Raw genomic sequence first — 21,184 nt, 5'->3', positions numbered from 1 at the left:
ATGTGCCATGGCAATGTAGGACGCTGCAGTTAGGGCACACATTTCCTGCTTGGACAGACCTGGGACTGCTCATTGTCATTATCACTTGGCCAGAAGAAGCACCTAATCAACATGCAAAGCCAGATGCTGTCACACAGGCTGAAAACAGGTTTTGTCATATCTACCTCTGTGATCACTCTGTGAAGCTTTTCTAGCCTTTTGCAACTAAAATAACACTTTTTTGGCAAAAAAATATTGGCCAAACTATAAAAAAAACAAACAAAAAAACAAACAAACAAAAAAACACATTTTTTCTCAGTGTGATTACTGTGCCTTGACAAAGAACAAAATTCATTTTTCATCAATAATTCTATAATGCAAACAAAGCTTTGCAGATATTCCCCTGTGTCTTTGTGAGCAAATACTGCACAGTTGAAATGGTAATCTAACAAACTGCCTGTGAAAAACTTTGTATCGTAATCCTGCAGTTAGAGTTAGCATTGCTCGTTAAAAGGTTGTACATTCTGAAAGTAAGAGAACTGATATTATAGAGGGAACAAAGCAGATCTCAAAATGACAGCAAGCCCAAAGCACTATTTTGTGAATATCTTTACAGGGTCAGACACATAAAACTGTTTCAGAAACATTCTATTTTATAAACATTGTTTATAGAGCAGTGCATTTCGATGTGGTTTTCTTACCTTATTCCACTGTGTTTTTTGTCACCCCATGTACAATTCTGAGCAGTCTCTTTGCTGTTGATCTGTCATGGCACTGTGCAGGCTGGCATCTCCCCAGGACCAGAGGTGCCAGGATCTCAGGGGTTGCCCAGGCTGACGGGGAACACAAGGACAGCCCCAGCTCCAGGTACCTCTCTGGAATCAAGACAAACCCACATCAGGTCAGGATGTGGGCCTGAGTGAGCCTGGCTCACTAGCAGCTGCGGTCAAAGCAGGGTATGGGAAGCCTTCAGAAATGACAGCGAACACCATTTTTCAGTCATTTGTGACTAATCTCAATATCTAATCTGTCTTCTGTGAACAAAAGCCATCCTGCATGTGCTCACTCACTACCCAGGTGACTCAAACTAAGCGATGCTTCCACATGAGATCTCACCTCAGCTGCTCCTCAATGTGTCTGCAGCCCATGATCCTGCTTGCCTGATTCCTAAAAGTGACAAGATGATATATTAGTGGTAGTCTATCTAAAAGATTACATGACCAACACAAATTACAAGAATTATTGAGGAAGAAACTTAGACTTAACATTTTCATAATTTTTTTCTTATTACAATTCCAAAGATTCACAAAAGGATCTCAAATGATTCCACTAACATGAATCATACACCCTGTTGCTGAAAATAGTATTTTTGACATGGGTAATAACAAAATTATTATTTAAACAATGCAAGCCAGGAATCTAAACATAATCAGAAAAATTGAAAATTCTGAGGAAAATTGAAGAGGTAGAATGAAGTGGTTGTTGAATTCTTTCTAATGTGTACAGACAACTGTAGAACAGAGAATGCAGCTATAAAATATGGCCAGGTAAATGTTATGAAAGAAAATCCCCAAGATATTTCAATTACTAAGTATTAACTGAGTTAAGTCATATAAAAAATCCATAATATGGCAGTTTCTGACCTCTTCCATCTCTCTGGAGTCTGCCCTCACAGCTGACTCAGAAAGAAGAGCAAGAAGAGTTTCTTACATTTGCAAGCACTGGAAAACTGTATATCAACTTCAGAATAAATAGATAAATAAATAAATAAATAAATCTTTCTTTCCATATTTGGATTTCTTTCAATCAACGCTTTCCAAACATGGCAAAACAGACTTGTGTCTTTCTGCAAATTTTCAAGCCACTCTTCATTCCTATCTGACCTCCTGTCATCACTAGTAGGAATAGGATATCAATCTCAGCATTTCAGGGTTTCTCACTAGCAATAGATAGAGAAACTGGGAAATACAAGAGATTCACTTAAATAAGTACTGGAAATAGCACATCTCATCCACTTTTAAAGTCATACAATCAACATGAATAATAGATGAAAATGCACCCACAACATCTTAAACACTTGTTAAAATTGCCCAGTAGTGCTTATGGAGTAGAACTGAGATTCTGCATCATTCTAAATTTCTTTTATTTCAGTCTTTCACTGAAATTTATCTGAGAACTGAAAAATCAAGATACAGCAATGGAACTAGATCCTCACAAGCCAAATTTTCAAACAGAGCTTTACAAAGGAATAAAGATGATTCTGTTGATTTAAGGAAAGAGTCTCCACTTTCACTTCTTTTGTGGAGTTAAGTAGAGATTAATATCACTCAGGTACTGGACTGACAGATCCTATTGCCTTACTATCACTGATTCTTGCGGAATTTATCTCTTGGGATACAAATCCATCAAATTAATTAGAGATTTCTGTGTGAATTAAAAAATAGTTCTAAAGAAAATCAGAAAAAAATCTCTTAAGATGAGACAGATGTGTTATTAAAAACTTTCACAGATAACTTCCACTGGAAGAATTTATACAGCATATGTAGACCTTCTGCTATAGATGAGTGCAAGGAAAGGAGTATTTTACACGTAACAACATTGGTGCTACATCCTACTACCTGAAATCCTGAAGAAAAAGATACTGGCAAAGGCAAGGCAATGTAATTGGCATGCATGTTTTTCTCAAATTCCATGCTCCAAAGATGTCACTGATTATACTTACAAAAATTCCAAATAATTTCTGTAGCCATTATACTTACACATCTACAGCTTCTTAACAGCAATTTTAGATGAGCAATGTTGAATAAATGTGTTTAAGGGAAGACAGGGAAAACCAGTGGTGTTAAAAACTAAACTGTTTAAAGTGTTTAAAACTTAACTCTTGTCCACCTTTTGTTCTACAAACTAAACTAAATTCTACATTACGTTGTTTGCCCCTGATCAGACTAGTTCTGCATTCATGTACTTTAATACTTGTGCCTGAAATTTGGGCACCTAAACTTTCACACTGCCCTAAAATACTTCTAGTCCATAAAGTAAAATGACCAAGTTCAAAAGTGGAGCCATCATCATAAGGGAAGCAACTTAGGGAAATTAGTTCAGGTCTAGATGCTCAAAATACTACCCAGTGTGCCTATCAGAAAGAATATTCAAATGTTCACAACAATGTACTAAGCTACTCAGCCAATTTAGGGTTATCTGCCATTACTGAAGCCAATGAGATTCTTTAAACTATTACTAAAGCAGCTAACTCAGAACTATTATCCCCTCTCACAGGCAAATTAGTGCTAATTTAAACACCTAGATATAATAACTATGACAGGATATAAGGAATACCATACTATTGTATTTGACTAATTTTGAACAAATGCACTACTGACACAAAAGGCTTTTCTTAGAGGTCCACATACACCTTCCACGTAAAAAAGATACCCATGAAAATTCTTAAATCTTCTTCATACTTGACTCCTCACACACTGCTTCTCCTAATTTATAACTCTATCTTGAAATGCCAAAAAAGGCAATGTTTGTACAGCCAGACAAATGTCAAACAATTACTAGATGGAATCAGAATCAAACATGAAAGAACAAACAGCAGGAGGTGCTTGCTGAATTTTGGTGAAGGTTGTGGCTGATCTGTCATTCAATCAGACCTTTTGCTCTCTCAAAAAATCTGTCATTTTCCATGCTTTTCTTGGTTGCCTATCACACTTTCAGACTCGTTACGGATAGTAACAATAATGTTATATTCTATTCTACTATAAAAGTCAGAAAGAAAATTACGCATCTACATAACATAGGAACAGAGTAACTGGTCTTCTACCATAAAAAGGGTCACCAGAAGTATTTTTCTTCATAAGAAAGAGCAGTATAAGATCTTAAAGCTCAGGAAAATGTCATTCTGTTGAAAAAGACATGGACATTTGGCACACCAGATGTGTAAAAGATATTATTTACTGAAACCACAGTCAAATCCTATTCTGAAAATTGAAACAATTTGTGTAACTATTTTTGTTTTTGTTTTTTCTGGGGACAATTTCCAATCCCTAGGGGTGATTATATTATATCTCAGAAAACTACTCTCAGATGACAAAAAGAATTTGAACTGTAAGGGGTTTCTACAGTTTTTAGAGCTAAGGGATTTCTATAATCTTTACAGCCAAGCCTGTTGAACATCACTCTGGCAACATGTGGATTGAAGATAGAGAAGAAAATTATTTTTCTTCTCTATCAGAATAGTTTTTTCAGAATAGAATTTACCTTGCAAAAAGTCTTATTTCTTTCACCAATGTCAAATAAGTAGTTTAACTTAACAGAACTTCACTGCTATGTTCCCCAGTAACAAACTGAAGTATGGAGTAGCCACGTGTGGAAAATGATACGACATAAGGTCATAAGGTTTGCGGCATTAGATTACTCTCACTGATTCAGGAAATATTTCATAATCTCCATCAGAAACAATCAAAGAAAAACATGGAAGGGAAAGAGATCACAGTTGGTTTCCAAAAGATTACCAGAGTCAAGATGAGGCAGTGGTTTCTCTCTTCATTCTTAAAAGAACAGTTTGTGATGTGTTAACATCCATAAAAAATAAGTTCAGCTTTCCCAACTTTCCCAACTCATATTTTTTTGATAATATTGTGAAGTCTACAAAGTAGTTTAAATAAATATATGTAATGCATGTATATAACTGTAAGGATATAGATAGAGATTACAAAGAATTTTAAGGGATTTTTAATATAGATGTTAAGCAAAAAAGGGAATTATAAAATCTACAATGAGAAAAAACAAGACTGAACTTCCTAAGAGGCTCCACAACACAAAGGGACCGGAGGGAGGAGGAGAAAAAAAGACACACTTCAGAGTTTCACAAATTCAGGCACCACAAATTCATGAAAGCATCATTCTGTGCTCCCTTTCTGAATTGGCAATATTCTCAAGTTACTCTAATGCAGTGTTGCCAAGTTTCTAAAAGCTGAAAGAGCTATTGCAACATTTAAAATCGATGGAAATGCTATGATGAAATGTGTCACAAAACTTATCTGGAAGCCATTTACTTTTTAAAGAGCAACATTCTTCTTTCACAGAAAACAGCATTATTGCATTTGGAGAATTTATCGGGAAGGAAAGCCTACTTAAAAAAAAAAAAAACAACCAAAAACAAAAACAAAAAACCCTGAAAGTAATCTGTTTCATAGTTCATTCTAAGTGAAATAAAAAATAAATACAAAAACAAAACAAAATAGGAAAAATAACTAGTCAGGCCTTTTATTGTTACTCATATTAATCCATCGTATCATACATCGAATATGCAAAATCATGTGTAAAATTTTACACTAGATGATAATCTTTATAGAAGACATTTAATCCTCTTCTTCTTGGTAAGACTAACTCATGACCTGGCCAACTGTTTTAGAAATAATTTATAATTATATTCCTAAATTTTATTCATATAGATGTGATATAAACCAAAGTACATGTATTTTTACTGGAATCCATACCATATGTTTCAGCTTCCTCCCCTTCTTGGGAAGATTGTTATAGTACTTTCTCCTTTTCTTGGCAAAGTTATTCATCCTTGTTAATCATGTTACATGTCCTGTCCCCTAACCCAGAAATTCAAACTATCCTTAATGTATACAGCCTGTGAAGTATTGCTTGAAATTTTTTTCAGCAAATTTTAGCTGTAGCCATGATTCTGTATGGGAACTGTGAGCCATCAAGAGGAATTTCCAAAAACATATGAATATTTCATACTGTAGAGTGGGAGAAGTATTCTGATCCTTAGAATTTAGGATTACAGAATTCAAAATTTTGATCAGTTTCTCTCTTTTTTGGGGGGAGGGAAGGAACAAAAGCAATAATTGCATAGTGTCAACTCACAGACTGCATTACTGAAAGGTGTTGATATAGCATCCATTACAAAGATGTTTGAAATTGGCTAGAAGAAATTAAGGGTATTATCGATAGAATTTAATAAGAGAGTGTGCAGGCGCAAGAGGCAATGCTGACAAAGTAAGTTTTACCTGTCAAACATTGTGGACTGAATCTTTGATTGTGTTCCCAAAGATCTTTCCTTTAATTTTCTTTTTGTCTCTAAATTCTGTGGCACTATCTGTAAAACTGCTACAAAGAAAACTGGTCTTAGAGCATTTCCAGCTGTGCTAACATCTGGAGAGAGAAGATATCTCAGGAAATATCTGCAGCTGATTATCGACATCAAAGGAATTACAGAGATTTCTGAACTTTGTTTGCTTATTCACATCATAACCCTTGTCTTTCCAAAAATTTAGCTGTGGAACTAAAAGAATTTTTTCTTTCTATTATCTTTGCACTATGTTTAAAAAGTGACAAAAATTTATATCTTAATTGGATAGGAGTTTTCATTTTTTTTGTGTCGAGACAGTCTTCCAGAGGATAGTCACTGCAACTCATACTCTAACTCAGAAAACCTTCAGCATTTTTTTCTTCTTGTGAAATAAAAGTTACTCAGAACAAGATATAAAAACACAATAAACTATCTTCCCACAGAAGGAATTTAATTCCTATCTTTCTTTGTTCTTGAGATTTTCCAAGTTCAGATTTCAGACTGTAAAATCTTTGGTACTGGATTCTCCTGGTTTCTCTCTTTTCCATAGCATTGAGCACTCAATCAGAAACAATTTGTTTAACACTTCGCGCTCCTCATAGAATAATTAGCTGTGTGCATGGTTTACAAAGAACAGTTCATTCCTCTCTAGATTTCGAACCACCCTGACAATCTTCAGATACATTCAATTTCCATGACAACTGGGTCTTCTTTCTGCTTCTCAACCTCCATTTTGACAGATCTTTTTCTCTATTCATGTAAGTCTGCAGCTTTAAAGTGAACTTCTAATACCAAGATAACCATCATAAAATTTCAGGATTTGGAAGAACTATAGTGTTAAATAGTTAATAAACAACTATACTGCAAATGATTCCATTACAGAGTTACAATCAGAAGCCTCCAATGCAGCATTAGTTTATCAGTGGTGGCAAACTATATCAAAGCCCACATTTTACTTTGAAACCAAAGCTGTATTTTTTGGAACAGTGACACAGAGCTTAGCTACACTTCTGCCAGAATTTCTGTTCAGGAGTCAGAAGGACAATTGGCGAAGGCATCATATATACTGTCAATGGGTACTCAAGACTATGGAAAGCAAGTAGCTCTTCTTTGCTGCCATCTACACTGGTTCCATTACATTGAAGTGGTTTGTTATCCTTGAATACAACCCACCTGGCCCCCCACTCCAGCTGTCTGTAAATCAGATCTCATTTGTTGCACTGTACACACCATGTCAATGGCAGCAAAACGCTAAGGGCTTCCTGGATATAATAGGGGCTGACTGCGGGAACATTTTCCTGGATGAATATTAAGAACTTGCCAATTTTGTATTCAATATTAGGTGAAGGATGGCTTTATTCACTATCATGCTGGAGCACAACTCCCAGCTGTTCTCTCCTTAGATTTCATTTTGAAGGGTTGCAAGATCTCTGAAAAAAAGAAAAGATGCTGTAAGAAGTAGGGAGGAGTGATTTGAATTGGTAAGTAGCCATGTTCCATGAGATCTGGTGCTCAACTAAAACTGCAGAATAACACTCCCTGTGACATGTTAGAATGAGATTTATAAGTAAACTACTGCTGCTGCAGAAATTCAGCCACAGCTTTTCTCTCTAAAATGGATCTGAAGTTTATTTCTTTTTGAGATTGAAGTTTAAGGCTTTAATCTTATTATTTTAGCATTTTTTTACATTAAAATGTACAGATCCAGATGGAAGATCCAGTTTCTCAAGCAATCTGACATCACTTGTTCTTGATAAACTCTGATGAGCCCCACTAAACTTTGGACACGGAAGTTCGCTAAGGCAAAAAAAGAAAAGCAAACACACATAAGTGTACAAGTGCAGAACTTGTCTTAAGAAACAAATGCTTTCCAAGAGGTGATATACTGCCATTGTCAGTCAAGGGCCACATTATATAGTTCTGTCTAAATTTGGTACACAAAAAGCAAACAGTTCCAGGAATCTGCTTATTTTTCTGATAAAAAAAGTTTCTAAGTTCCTCCCACAACTGTAACCATTTAATAGTCTGGTGTACCTTTCCTGAGTTAGGGTTATTTAGTTCAAAGGTTCTGAGAAAGATTGTATTGTGACTAAAGACCTCTGCATCACCATAAATATGTTTGATTTGTTATTACTTCTCATGATAGGTCTGCTTACAAGTAGAAGTCCTCTCCCAGCACAGCTCAAAGACAAAAATGAAAGAAAAAAGTGACACAGGGCATAGAATTATTCATTTAGGAGAGTGCTATTAAAAAATAAAAAATAAAAAAAGATGAAAAATGTAGAAACATTAAAATGAATAGAAGATAGGCAAAATGCTTATTTATCACTTTCAGTTTTCAAAAGAAAATTTTGACATCCTGAGAAAATTTTTTAATAAAAGCCACTGATTTCTGTCTCTCTCCTTAAAAGAGATACACGTCTGTATGCTTAAAGCCAGCTATAACTGAATGTGATTAAATTAATCTTTTTATATTAGCAAGAGATAATTACTTTAACATTCTCAGGTACTCTCAATGACTGTAGCTGATGGCAAAATTCCAGAAATTATTAGAAGTATAATTTTTAGGGAGTATATTTCAAAATATTCAGTCCCACTAGAAGCTGTTGAAATGGCTGTTTTCTTAGGAAAAGCAGGGTAAAAATGAATTTCAGTACTAAGCTAAATTATATTAAGAAAAATAATTTTAAGAAACAGGTGAAAAAACATACTGAGAAAAGGAGATAGGGAGATACAATACACATTCAATTCTTTAGTAGTCTGTTGTGAACACGTTATTAACATGAAGACAGATAAATAACAAATATGGGAGAAAGTCTCTTTATGTCTTCTTGCAGAGTTGAGGACTTTCATATTTCTCCTACTGCTTTTTCATTTAGAGGCTATAGATGCACTAGAAACTGGGAGGAGACACATACAGGTCAGCTGACCCCAAATGGCCAAAGGGATATTCCATACTATATGATGATGTTCAGCAATAAACCATGGTGTAAAGAAGTGGAATGTGGAAGGGGGGTGGGAGGAGGAAGGGATGTGTTGAATGGAGGTGGTATGTTTTCATGGAAGCCTTGTATCTAAGCAGATGTCACCACGTACCTCAGCTCAAAACAAGACAAGTGTACAAATCCACCCTAAAAGAAATGCAATTGTTTAGATTGAAAAAAGAACTATATCTTGCTCCACCTTGTCTCTCAAAAAAGACAGCTGAGAGAAAACGGAAAATACCAGGGAACACATCTGTCCCTCAACTCAGGCTTAGCTTCATTTCCCAGGCTCAAACTAACATGAATGAAACAGAGGTCTGGGAAAGTAGGGCCTTAGTATGAACCAGCAAGTGAACTAACTGCATAAAATCAAGGCACATTTTGTACAGCGTAGTCTGGTCTTTCTGACAAAATACATCATTCCTGATACTCCTTCTCAGAGATCAGTTACTGTGTACTTGTAGTTCTTTTTTACATGGCAAGCAGACAAAGAGCCTAGAGATCCAGAGTTTATTAAAATGGAAATTGAAGTAGAAAGCTGAAAGCCCTGCTTTTGTTTTTTTTCCAGCTACAAATTCTACAGCATTCAAAAGCTAAGAAAATTAGAACTGAAAATGAATGACTTACGTTTTACTTCAAATTCCATATTCCTCCATGAATCAGACTCTCCACCCACAGAAGATGTTTAATAAGTTTTATATCTAAAGATCACTGTCATATCAATAAAGATTGTTGCATCATGACATGCACAGTTCAGATAGTTGATTAATTCAAAACATGAATGAAAATCAACAATTTTTGATAAATAGTAAGGATTGAAACAATCAGCCAATTTTAATCTCAAACTTCCTAGTTAAAAATTGCAGGGCTTAGTGAAATTCCTTTGAATAGCTTCTGAAATCTATATTTCTGATTATATAACAAAGGGTCAAGATTTTCTACAAAATATATTTAATGAAAACTTTTCTTCCTCCTACTCTTATTGTTTTATTATCTCTAAGGGAAAATGTTAAAAGAAAAAAAAAAAAACACAAAAAAATCATTTGTTCAGCCTCACTCTCAGACAGGAAATTAAAGATGAGGTGCTATGAAACTTGCTTAAGACACCTTCAGAAGCCTAAATAAAATCACAAACCTAAATTCAAAAGACAGAATACTCAGAACAAAATATATCATTTTAACTAGTAACTGTCAGTTGTGGGAAAGGCAAAACATGCAGCAGAACACTGAGAAAATGTTTTATCTGTTAAGCTTTAGACAAATATTCATTAAAAATAAAAAAATAAATAAAAATCTTAGTTTGCCAGGTGACTAAATAAACTTGTCCTGAGTTCCAATAATATTTACAGTATTAATTGCCATTCTCAGCTACGAGAAAGAGCAAAGGCTCAGGAGAGGAAATATTTAATTAGAATATATCATCACTCAGAGGGTGGTGATGCACTCGAACAGGTTGACCAGAGAGGCTGTGGATGCCCTATCCTTGGAGGAATTCAAGGCCAGACTGGATGTCGCTCTGGGCAGCCTGGTCTAGTGGTTGGCAACCCTGCCCACAGGGGGGTTGAAACTAAATGATCATTGTGGCCCTTTTCAAACCAGGTCCTTCTATGATGATTTTATGACGATCTATCTGGAAAAAAAATTGCGCATAATTTGTTGTTTTCTACATGAAGAACAGGGCTGTGCTGACTTATCCATTGCTTCATTGCTAATATTTCAATACTTCAAGAAATTAAAACATTTAAAAATTTAAAATGAAACAATTTAAGAGTTCTCTTTATTTGCAGGACCCAAAGGCCCTTCAGTGTGAGTTTAAGAAGCACAGGAACCTTAAACTAGTTGGTCTGTTGCCAGTAAACCAAGTCTGTTAAAAATAATTCAGAGAAATTTCATAACATCAGCCAGATCTTTGAGTTCTCTCGGATGACTCCCATTGGACCACATAGAATTATGTGCTTTTAGTTGGAGCAGAAAATATTGAATGGGTTCAGAGTCAGCTGTGATGTTACTGTTCCTATAGTCATAATCCTACAATTCAGAGCCCCAGGTGTCCTGCAGCCCATCACTGATATTAAAGAAAGAGACAAAGGCATCATGAAACATCTTTGCTTTATTTACACCTCTATTTAGGAGGTGACCAACCTCAACAAAAAAAATGAAGAAATGATACCTCTGATTCTACTTTTGCCTTTTTCTTATCCCTCACAGTACCAACCAGCTTCAATGTTGGGCCTTAGCTGCACAAAATTTCTCCTTACAATGGCAAACAGCATATCTATAGCCCTCCCATCTTACCTAACCTCCCTTCCAAGGCCATACGCTTTTTTTTCCATAAACTTTAGAAGATCCCTGCTCAACCAAGCTGAACTTTTGCCCTGCATTATTGACTTCCAATTATTCATTCCTGCATACTAGAGATGGCTCTGAAGAAGTGGCCAGCACTGATGGATCCCACTGCATTCAAAAGCAGTTTACTGAGCTACATAGTTCTCGGAGCTTCTCAAGCAGCCTGAAGTCTGCTCTCCCCACACCTAAGGGCAGTTTTTTGTGGCAGTTTTTCTCCGTTTTCTTCACTGTTACTTTCAATCCTGGAATTTGTGGAGAATTCAGAAGAATGTGCTGTGACTAATGCTCAGCATTTCTTAATATTGCTTCTATCTGTACAGTAAGTCTGATTATCAATATGAAAGAATACTGTTGTAGCTCTAATAACAGTTATCATATCTTTCTGATATAAACTCTCATTCATGGCACTGATATTCTTTGTAAAAAGTAATTTCTTAAAACTCAGAGCAACTCTCTGAACTCTTCTTGACCTATCAGTTCTGGGAGAAATGATTTGCCTGTATTTAAACTGCACATTCACTGCAAACCTGGACAAGAAGCCAGATGCTCTGAATACTAATCTTTTTATATAATCACACAATTGTTTCTTTATTTGCCTCCTTTCCATTGTCATGTTTTACTAATTAAATATTAATAATAAAAGGAACAACTAAACAATTGAACTCCATCATCCGTATGAGTTTTTGAATGTGCATTAGAGTTCACAAAGACTGAAGGCTTGAGCCCTGGACTAAGATATTCCTCTTACCTTTTCAACTTCACAGATATTCCCCTTTTATTCTGGCTAGCTATATTCCACATCGTTATCATCAGTATTTATAATTATTTTACATAAAGTCAATGCAAAATTTTCTGAAGAATTTTCCCCATGGAGAAAAGTCATCATTCGGAAGGCATTAGAATTTATTATAATTGTTGAACTATTATCAGTCCTTCACTGAATACAGAGCCAAGACTCTGATCCTGTTGTTTTGTTGAAGTTCAGATTTGAGAACTATTAAGCATAGCGGTCACAGTTATTGTAACAACAAAAACTATGTAACTCATAAAGTATCACAGTATTCCTTCGGATCATCATGAATTTTTGTTCTCCTCTTAAAAGAACAATTTATCCTCAGTAATTTTGACAAGAAGAGAAAACACAATCATATTTTCTAATCATCTTAGCCTGTAACATTCTGGCATATTGCAAACTGCTATCTGAATGAATCCTGGGGATGTCTGAGATAAGTAACAAATCCACAAGACATCAAGTAGTTACTACTATATGATATTTGAGCAGCGAGTGTTCAACTTTTGCACATTTTCATGGAGCTCCAACCTTCGATTCTCTCATTTACCTCTCTTCTGGTTAATGGACTGGAAAATGGGTCTATGGTTTCTCCAGGTTTAAAAATTTCCATAAGAAAAGCAAATAACTTTTCTTTAGGCTGTTCTATCAATTAATATTTCTACTGTTCTTATTTCTCCAGACTCTAATCTGGTACAAAATTGATACAAAAAGAGCATCTAGAGACAGCTTTGAACACTACTGGTTCTTATTTAAACACTTAATGGCATCAGACTTCTTAAATGCAAGGCAGCCAAAGCAATAGCATCCACCTCTCACATCCTGTCATTATCAATCATTTGACCAAGGCAACCTATAATTAAAGGTGAGTAGATTCAGAGAGTGCTTTTGGGAGGGTGGGAAGCTTCATAAATTAAGATGGAAAGCTAACAAACAAGTACATATTTTTCAAAGGTTAGGATTTTATAAAATTAGACAGAGAAAAATTATTTGTTTACTTGTTTTTCAGGAAGAAAGTAAAAGTAGGAGGAACTTATTAGGCTTCTATTGCAGTACCTTAGTTCCTTATTTCCGCCACTTACATATCTCCATACGTCCTTTATCACTTACTTGCAGGAAAGGAAGATGAATGTACTTAGGTCCTGTTAAAGACGTGGATCAAGAAAATTGTAGGCAAGCAGTCAAGGAGCTGTTTCATTGCTTTTCTTACCAAGAAATAAAATTGTGACAAAATTGAAGTTCTCACAATGAATTTTGAATTGCATCTAGAGGAATTCTCATGCAAGACTTGTGACTTGTTTTGGAAGACTCCCATTTAATTCAATTTAAAACTGTTTTGTTATCCACTGTTCAGCTGCTCTTAGCATCATAAAAATATTATCATTACAGACTACTTTAAAACTATGGTTTTTGTTTTAACTAAGATGGCAATTCTTCGCTACATTTCTGTCACTGCATTTTTCTCCTCTCCCTTGAAGATCTGACAGCTGTAGGACTACATCTCTGTTTTCTGCCACGGCATTTTCCTTCATTTGTTCAAAATCATTTTCATGTTCTTCAGATCTCATCTCTGTGTTCAATACCCACCCAGCACTTTTGCTTACTTTCACAGTTAATTTTTCAGCTCTAAAAAATTCACTATTATTTTTGGTGACAATCAGAATTTTTATAAAAACAAACTAAAAATTGGAACTTCAGTTAAAGCCTCATAAATCTTCAGCAGGAATTTTCCAGAACATTTAAGAATGTGAAAAATAAGAAATTTGGTTCTCACTGTTGACCAACATTGCCCCACCACCAATTTTAAAAACATGAACTGCAAGATTAAAAATATAGATGCTGAGTAAGACTAACCAAATTGTTTCATTACAATAAAAGACTGCTGTTTTGAGACTCACCCATAAATTCTGCTGCACAAGGCATCCATTTTTAAAAACATTTGGGCCCAGACCTACATTTTTCATTGTCTGGAGGTATTCCGTTGTTCCTGCTTCTCTTTCAGGTTAGAGGGGTTCTCTGCTATGCACTCCAGATGTTACTGGTAGAAATGGACCAGGCTCGCATGTGACCTCACTGCTTTGTTCCTTTTGCTGCCTGCACTGGCTGTACCTCAACAAATCCCAGTTCTACTGTAGAAGACACTGTTGTGATATGCTTAAGCAGTAGCGTGTGTTGTCATGACTCCTTCTATGCCCACCCCAGTGCACGGCACAAACATCTGCTGCAGTTTTTCTAGCTTTTCTTTGCCTTTTGTTGCTACAACTGTCTATCTTGTACAAGAAGCACATGGCAGATTGCAATTTATCATTAGCAGCTCTCAGCTTCTAAGGCTGAAGCTTCTCCTTCATTCTGCAGCCCCAAGCTGACTTGCTGACAAGAAGTAATGATGAACCATGTGAGATCTCATCTCTTTTAGCTACAATATATCTTCACCAATTCTTATTTCCAGACACTTAATGCAGCACCACAGCAACCTCTCTTAACAAAGGCAAGCCTTCTTGGACTTGAAGATGTCCTTAATAAGATATGTTGAGGTGCATGTCATTTTTGTCATACGGGGAAAAGATTCTTTGTCCAGATAAAGACAAACGTGTTGTCTGGGAGGAAGGCTGCACCTGAGAAGCAAAGTCAAACTGAACTCAGGGCTCTTAGAGAGTTCCAGTTTTCAACAGCATGTCTGTCATTGTTAACTTCTTGCTGTTTCAGCACTTGGGTCTTCATACTAAGCTGCTTCTCCTGTGGCCAGGGCTGGAAGGCAATTAGATCAGCAGTCAGTGGGGAACACAACCCAAAGCTCTCTGATGAAAGGTTTTGCCATTTGAAATCCATGACACAAAGTGGCAGCGGAGAAATTAATGAGCAGAAAAGCAGAGCCTTCTCATGCTTTTTTCCCCTTACTAAGTAACAAATAACATGTACAGATACCAGCTATCTGTTTCACTGTTTGCTATTTTGCCATCTCCACAATTTTTTTCACATTTGAACAGCTTTAAAAAGCAGGGGATGGATTCCGACCCCGCCAGGAAGCACCAGCTCCAGGTACAAAGTGAGAAAGCCTGGAATTGCTTCTTACATGTCTACACTGAGACTGAACAGAATCCCAACTCTTGTCTCTCCTCATCCACATAGCTGCTACACAAAAGAAGGATGAGTTGAGACAGTTTCATAGAAATTAAAATCAGTTATCTTTTTTTTTTTTTTTTTTTTGTGGAACCAAAGGGAACTTCAGCATTGATAATACATCTATGAGGTTGTTAAAAGGAAAACCTCAAGTTCTCATTCCCTACCATTTTCTGTAGATACTGCTATGGGCAGAAACATGGCATAATACAGCAAAAAAGGAGAGATTTGAAAACAGGGACATGGTTCTTTGGGAGAACGCACTGAATAAATATATGGATAAAGTTGTATCCTAAAGGATCTCTATGCAAGCTTTCCCTTGAAGCTTTTTATTGTCCACAGTAAACAGTCATATTTCTTTTTGTCACAGATGATCCTATGATCCTAGTCTATAAATGAAGTGAAAGAGTTTGTTTCTCATGTTTCTTTGATTTTGCAGTACCCTTGGTAAGAGTATAGTGTGGGTTAATTCTCACCTGAGGCAGCCAGCAGTTATCTTTTAAAATCTTCAAAAAACAAACCTATTTTTTTACCTAAGGAATCTAAAGCCACAGGCAAAAGTTATTAAACAAACATCAGAACATAACTTTTCAAACACAGACTAGGGATTTTCTACACATTAAATATCCTCCTAAAACCCAGTGTGAAGAAATTTTGTTACAAGCATCATTTCTTTGATTTGTTCTACCTGTCCCTAGGCTCCTGCAAAGAGGAGGTGTCTGCATCCTTTCCTGCTTTCCTTGCTGATTACAAAAGGTTCTTAAACTATGTTTAGGGAGGGGATCTAACTTATAAATACTTCCCATTTTCAGAGCCGAGTTAGATCTTGTCTACAGGAAAGTGAACCCCTACAGACCCATCCATTCAATCTACCAGACGGGCAATCTGAGCTAGTGCCACAAGGAGGGACAATTAGAGATGTTAATGTTATTATCATGCCTGTGGCAATATTTCCCAAATATTTCCTGCTTTACAGGAAGAGAAGAAACTGTGAAGAGGAAAGACTGGGAGCACTGAAACTGAGAATACCCTATACAACAAGTTTCTGGACCTCTGCATTAAAATCCCTGTTAGGGATGAAATTGTCTGAAGAGGTATATTTACCTGAATGTCACACGTTGATTTCTTCAGCATGCTCAAAGCACATTCACAAAGTCAGTCCCAGAAACTATGGTAGGCCAAGGATGCCCAAGCATGTTATGAAACCATAAACATGGGCATAAAGGCCTGAAGAGTGGTGTGCATGGTGGAAATTACAGAAATTATAGGCACCTGGAGATTTCAGGGCTAGCTGACAAGGAACCAAAAGACATGTTTAGATATTAGCAGCTGGAAGGTTTCCACTGTAAAATCAATGCAAACAGTACTGACATATTTTGGGGCATAGAAGAGAGAATAATGCTGTGCATATATTTTGAGACAAAAAAAAAAAAACAAAAAACAAAAAACAACAACAACAACAACAAAAAACACATTTCTTATAAAAGGAATTTTCTGAAACTATTTCTGCCTTTGTCTGACATTCCTTCACCAAGTCTTCCGCTCTTCTGTTTATTCTAAGATTGATATGAGATCAGTGGCTTCAAAGGATGAGAATGGCATACTCAGGAACTCAGTGTTTTACTCTCCAGTTACTCTGTTATATATTAAAACTCAGCCATATTATTTACAGCTCTCCATATGCAGTGACTAGTAGCTGCTATCTACCTGTATAACCTTTAAGTATTTAAGAGCATATGTAATGTTTATGCATTAAGACATTGCTCATATCAATACTGTTACTCAGAGTTAAGCAGAGATAAATACTCACATAGTATAAATCTGATTAGTTTTACATCCAGGCCAAAATGTACTAAATGCTATATGCATCAAGCCTCCAAATCTCTGTATGAGTCACTGCAATTTCAAAACCTCCCTCTCTGAAAGAGGGCATTGTTTCCACGTGAACTCAGGGTTAACTAGCGGAATTGGGAAGCACAGCAGGAAATCTCCAGCCTGCAGTGAACATCTGCAACTACACTGTTGGTAAAGAAGACATGGCTCATTCCATATTTGTCTAGTACCAAATCTCCGTAATTTGTGTTCTCCCAATGCTACTATTGGGATCTGTCCACACTTCAATTGTATTTTGTCTGGATGAAGCTGCTTCACACCACAGTAAAACAGGTGTCTCATGAGTAGCTGTATCTGGTGCATTTGGCAGTAATTTAACAATTATGCTTTTATTATTAGCAGTCTATAATCAGCTCATTGCCAATCTGCTCCCCTTGCCCCTCCCCCCATACACACACACCATTTTCTTGTGTGTATGTTTACATATTTTCATATTTTTATATTAAAATCAACCTTTTGTGCCTTACGACAAACACAAGCAACAAAGACTTGAAGAACAGAGGCACACACAGGGGACCAAACAGCTGACTTTGTGATGCCTTAGTAGAAAATGTCTAATTACGGCAGAGTATACATGCCACCAGTGATGGCAATACATTTGTATTAAATGCCTTTGTACTCGCTAGAGTCCTATCATTTATCTAAATGACTATTATTTTCTCTTTTTCCTCAGAGCTTTTATTAAATCTCTAAGCAATTTCAAGCCATTAGCCCACAGATACAGGCTTTATTCAACAAAAATGCATTAGCAGGAGAAAGGCTTGTCTGCCTATCTTTGTCTGGCTCTAGTCCTGCCAGGAGTCTCACATCCAAGGGGCACGGTTCTTTGTATCTTGATTGATGCTCCACTCCCTTATTTTTGCTGCCAAGCAAAGTTGTAATTCAAGCCTGGATGATTCTGCTGTCACTTACTTCTGCACACAGTGCCTGTCTTTTTCTGGATGTATTTTAATTTCTGGGGTTTATTTCCATTACTGACAAAATCTGCTCGATGCTGGAGAAACTAATTCCACTGCAAAATAATTGAGAGGAATATCTAGGTGGAAAAGGATCAGGATGAGAAAGGACCTAGTGCAGCTGACCTATATACAAGCCTCTGCTTTTCATCTAGTGGCTGGTGTTGAACAGGGCACAACTACAGTCATTTCTTCTGCAGGCTGTGTTCTTGTCAACCCGCCTTGACAGATTGAATTGATCATATCCTCTGTGTTCTTCTTGTCTACTTAAATTAAACTATTTGGCCTAAGGACTGCTTTCTCTTGTCTTTAAATACTGCATCAGATGTAGTAGGCGAAGCATTACGTCAGTGCTAAAATGCAAATATTCACTAATATTTTATCTCTTTATTCTGGACTGTTTTGAAAAAAATGTGACAGTAGGACTGGCACAACTCTGGTCAAAACATAGCTCTGATTTAAAGCACCATGCTTACTCACCATTCCAACTCAACCAACAGAAAGCAAAAGAGGATTTACCATATATTCTACTAATTATCAGTAGCCATACACACATTTCCACAGATGCAATGGATAACGTAGCTATGTTATATCTATTTCCCTTCCGCAAGAGATGACAACCCAAGGCGTGCACAGACACACTGAAAAGAATATGTATATGTAGTAGTTCCTTTTCTGCAAGAGTTTCAAATGTATAAACAAAACCAGTTTCCTTTCTCTGTCTTGAACTTTTCTACTAGTCTTATTAGATCTGCAAATAACAAGAGGGGCATGTGGCCAAAGGTTTATGTTGGAGCTCATAAATCACAAGCTGAGCTTTGTACAGTGTCATGAGCATCCAGCATGACCTTTCATCCTCACAGATGAAATGCTGAAAGCAACAATGTACCCTAGAGATGGTTTGAGACTCAAGTACAAGTGTAACAGGGGACACGAAAGCACCTAATAGACTGGTAAATTGAAGGAAAACCCTGACCCATCCTTTCATTGACTTACTTCACAAGATTAAAGCAAAGAGATTTCAGAAATTTAAAATGAAGATAAGACACACACCGGAATAAGTTGTGCATTCACAATGACACTGGATAGAAAGAGATTATAATGGCTATAAATCACAGAGACTAAAAAATTAGAGCTAAAATAGATCACTTCATAGGTCACTTGGTCCATCCAATGGCAGGTTTTTCTATGGATACTATTCTCTAGTGTCTTTTGCCAGTATCTTTCTATAGCCTTTGTGACTTGAGGCAGAAGGTGATCTCCAGATGAGGTCATAAATAAATTATTCCCTGTTGTACAGTACAATTTCCGGAGCATGTCTGAATCAATTTATTAATTTTCAGCAGGAGACTGCCATTTTTTTCCACCAATTTGAAGCAGATGGCTTCATCTGAAAGCTAGTGACCTGAAGATACGCATTTTCCCCTCACAGGTCATTCACTCATCATTGACCTTGAAGAAAAAAAAATCCAAATGCTGAAAAATTTACTTTGGTAAAGGAAAAATGAAAACATTTAAAGTGATTCGTTCAAACTATCATGCTAAAATTATCCTGTGAGCAAATTAAGCACTTAATAATGAAGCAATGCTCCATGTTATCATCCATTACAAGGGATTTCAGCCCACAAGCCATCTGTAGCCTCATGTGACAGTTAAGTCAAGCTGTAGCTTGCTTCTAGATTGTCTTTCAGAGGTCTGTTGGAACAAATAGCAGTTTATAAAGCAGGATGGGCTTTTCTGAAGGCAAGAGACTACCTCCCCCCAAAACACCTTTTTCTGCATAAAGTGACTCTGTGATCATAAAATATAAGAAGGACTGAGTAGCCCAAGAAGTAAAGAGTTCCCAGGCATAGCCAATTCTTGCATTTCACTGTCTACTCCTTGATCTAATACCAACAACAACTAAGAAAAGTTGCAGCTGCAAGCAGGAGGTATGAATTATTTTCCTAATTTCATTCTGACAATCAAAACTGTCTTTCCAAGTCACCTTTTAAGCTTTGCTAGCTGCCAAGAGTAGACAATCACAGCCATCAACTGTGCATCACATGAGCACCACAACTAGTACTGTTCTTACTTGACTTTCTCTCTAATGCAAGGCAAGTATCACAAAAGCAGGTACAGGTTTTTTTATTCTATTCATGAGAACAATATTATATTTTTTTCTTAAGATCCCTACTTGAAAATCACTTGTGTTTTACTTTCTGGTACCTCTGAATGGACTTCACAAAACAGTAAACAACATAAACATATCTGTTTTCCATTTACAGTCTATAGTGTCACTACTGAATATCTCAGTTGTTTTTGCTTCTGACGGTATTCAAGGCTACTAATGCAGATTCTCGTATTCCTGAAAACACAAAGAGCACATGAAGTTTTCCAGTTGCTGATTCTAACTGAGTTGTTCATCCAACCTAAGGCTATAGAAGACAGGAAAGAAGAAGTAGATATAAATGGTTAATTGTTATGATGGAAAGATTAAAAAAAAAACCACCTAAGCTCAACACTTTCCAGGTATCCAAATAAGATGTAGAGCGAAGTTATTTGGGGTAGTGAAAATAAAAACTTACAACTAAGAGTTGCAGAGCGCTCAATGCTAAATAGTATTGATACACACAATTCTGGTCTGTAAGTTAACATTTCTTAAAAACATGATCCTGGAATTCACTGGAAGTGTCAGTTCAACAAAATCCAAGTAGTGCGATATGTCATTAGAAAAAGTTTGGAAACAAATACTGCAGGGGAGGGAAGAGAAAGAAGCGTAACACCATACTGTTATAACGAGAAGCAATTAAATGAGGCTAATGAAAGTTACGGAGCAGATTTCAGATTGAGGACAAATTAGAAGAGTCAGGACCTTAATACTGGAAAATAGACACAGGAAAGCCAGCAGCAAAATGATGGTTGGCATGGAAAAAATGAATAGGAAACAATTTGGCACTCCGCATAGTACAAGATCTAGAAGGAACCCAATAGAAATGACTAAGCAAAAATTCTAAACTGAAGGAAATACACTTTTCACATCTCATTG

At 36.4% G+C, this 21,184-nt stretch overlaps 1 long non-coding RNA gene across 2 annotated transcripts in view; it reads right to left on the bottom strand.

The window, feature by feature from the left end:
• The window catches only part of LOC122159997, a 335,999-nt gene that overhangs the window by 220,725 nt on the left and 94,090 nt on the right, over nt 1–21,184 (bottom strand). For both annotated transcript variants that reach the window (XR_006168727.1, XR_006168728.1), the window contains exons 4-5: nt 1,096–1,146; nt 681–854 (exon numbers count right to left, since the gene is read on the bottom strand). This is a non-coding gene — a long non-coding RNA (uncharacterized LOC122159997). The remainder of the gene's footprint in view (nt 1–680; nt 855–1,095; nt 1,147–21,184) is intronic.

This window comes from Centrocercus urophasianus, unplaced genomic scaffold, assembly GCF_019232065.1.
Source record: "Centrocercus urophasianus isolate 14NV4802_14NV808 unplaced genomic scaffold, USGS_Curo_1.0 seq_10, whole genome shotgun sequence".
NCBI classification, from domain to species: Eukaryota; Metazoa; Chordata; class Aves; order Galliformes; family Phasianidae; genus Centrocercus; species Centrocercus urophasianus.
The sequence above is the reverse complement of the archived record's forward strand: the minus strand, read 5'-3'. Positions and strand labels throughout refer to the sequence as shown.